At 42.7% G+C, this 2,446-nt stretch overlaps 1 long non-coding RNA gene across 1 annotated transcript in view; it reads left to right on the top strand.

The window, feature by feature from the left end:
* Positions 1-2,446, top strand: part of LOC112449871 — a 28,366-nt gene that overhangs the window by 24,094 nt on the left and 1,826 nt on the right. Inside the window, exon 2 of the long non-coding RNA XR_003038411.2 lies at positions 2,155-2,225. This is a non-coding gene — a long non-coding RNA (uncharacterized LOC112449871). The remainder of the gene's footprint in view (positions 1-2,154; positions 2,226-2,446) is intronic.

Here is a 2,446-nt window from a genome sequence, read left to right as displayed (position 1 = left end):
ATGGATGGATGGATGGTTAGTTAGTTTGGACAGATGGATGGACAGATGGATGGATGGATGGATGGATGGATGGATGGATGGTTAGTTAGTTTGGACAGATGGATGGACAGATGGATGGATGGATGGATGGATGGATGGATGGTCTCTTTAGTTAATAAGTTAGTTTTTTTATTATGAGTCTGCATTCTGGGTTCGGCTCCTTCTCCACCCCGCTTGACATTTTATTTCCAGAAACATCTTTCTGATGAGAGCTTTGCAGGACTCAGTCTTTTCTGCTTCCACAAACACAAAGGTCAAAGGTCAATCTGTACTCCCATCTTTGCTCCCACACCTGGTTCCAGTTCCCGACTGTCAGGCCCAGTCGTTTCAGGTTCTTGTCTCATATCTGCCTTTTTGACAAGTTTCGGTTATATTTGTTTATAGACATCCCATCTCTGATTAGAATCTGGTTTAGCTTTATTTTCATTTTTTCCACGTTACTCCATAAGGAAAATATGGAGAAGCTGGATCATACAGATGAGGTGAGCAGACAGTTGATGATTGATGTTCCTGCTGCGTTTCGATGCTTTTTTAGGTTTTGATGTGTCTTTTCCACATAATTAAAATGAGCTGGTTTAGTGTTTTTTAGAGAAAAAGACAGATTCGGGGTTTGTATAGTAAAATAAATCTGATCAGCGTTTTGTTAAACTTCCAGCCAACTTTGAGAAGGAAAAGAAACTGTGAGAAACGATGAGCTGTAGGAGAAAATGAAGGCAGTTAGGTAAATGTGCAGAAGCAGAAAGGAGGGGGAAATCTGCTCTTTTCTTTCTTTTTTTAATGGAAATTGAGCGGAATGGAAAGAAGCTGGTTGGAAAGACTTCGACACGGTCATTATCACGACTCAGCAAAGTGATTTGCTCAGGAGAGACAGAAGATGAGCGCGCGAGAGGGAAACTTGGACAGTTTTTTCTTGTTGCCAAAGGTCGGCGGATCGTGCGCCGCTCTGATAACACATCTGAAATTAGTCTGCAGCCTATTTGTGGTTGGAGGACAGTGATTTATGGAGGCGAAGTCGATCGTCATTACATTGAGGCATAAATATTCACAAAAGTCTTTCCTCCTCTGCCACCTCTATTCTTCCCCTCCATCAGGTTTTCCTGCTGCCCTCCTCTTCATCATACAGGTAGGGAGTCATTTAACAGCAGCTGAAGGACCAAACCTCCTCTCTGCAGAAATAAACTGAAACCAGTCAATAAGGCATTAATGGAAACACAATTTATGACTTTAATTTGACCAAACAGGGTCATGTTTGTGTGTGAGTGTGCTGCCGCTTTGGTTTACTGATAATAAAGCTTTTCCAGACAAACTACCAAACGCAGCCATAAAAACTGGACAAAGATACAAACATTATAGGTATAATTCCTGCCTATTGATGAGTTTATTTAATTAACTGATTAGCCGTTTGCGCAGATAACAAATATTGAAAATTTCCCAAGTCTGCAGCCTTGTTAGCGAGGTTCATGCCTGCCGTCGTCCCAGCTGCAGACGCCTTTCAAATCATCATAATTCTGCTGTTAAAGATGGAATTTCACCCGTATACATTCCCCTACGCCGGTATGTGTCGGAGCTTCTATTCAAGGGTCAGGAAATGAGCAAACAGTTGGGTTTTCATGAAGGCCAAAGGGCGAATGTGTTTCTGCCGTTAGCAAAATATCTCGTGAACCATCGGAGGGATTTAAAAGAAACTCTCAAAGGACTCACTGGACGTACGTCTGCTAGGAGTCAAGATGGCCGACACAGCTAAGCAACCTTATCCTACACAGAAACAGTGAATTTGACAGATGACGAGCTAAAATCTGGCGTGGTCGTCGCTGAGAGTCCTTCACGGCGTGACGACTCCTTTCGTTGTTTGAATCTCTGGCGTGAAAGACGGCGGGCGATATGCTTTCCTTCAAGAAACGGTTTGAGTCTGTTCTGCCCTGGTGTTCAACGTCCAGTCCAGTAGGGGGCGATCATCCTCTGTTTCTTTTGGTCCGAAGCATGTTAAGCGCCTTGTAGCCTGATTCTCCTCACAGGTGGTGTCTTTTAAAAAATGAACATCCAGTTTGAAAAATCCAATTAAAGTCAAACCTGTGGACCCAGTTCTTACTGTGATATGTTGTTTGATTGTTCCAGCCTTGGTGTCGCGGTTCCTCAGTGTCCCACCAATCCTGAGGTCCACCACTCATTCTCCCCCTGCACATCAGGTACAATGACGACCAAAACTTCATTAAAACAGAAGCATTTATTTAAAACAAGTGACTTGAATGTGTATATGACATGTGTTTGTAAATCCATGGGGATCAGCCTCATCTGAAGCAACAGAGGACTCAGGGCACAACCATGATGACTCACTGAAATGACATGAATTAGTTTATATGAATGTTGATTCAAAACACAAGATTTTAGCAGAGATTTCACCTTTTTA

This window comes from Kryptolebias marmoratus, linkage group LG18, assembly GCF_001649575.2.
Source record: "Kryptolebias marmoratus isolate JLee-2015 linkage group LG18, ASM164957v2, whole genome shotgun sequence".
Taxonomy (NCBI): domain Eukaryota; kingdom Metazoa; phylum Chordata; class Actinopteri; order Cyprinodontiformes; family Rivulidae; genus Kryptolebias; species Kryptolebias marmoratus.
The sequence above is the reverse complement of the archived record's forward strand: the minus strand, read 5'-3'. Positions and strand labels throughout refer to the sequence as shown.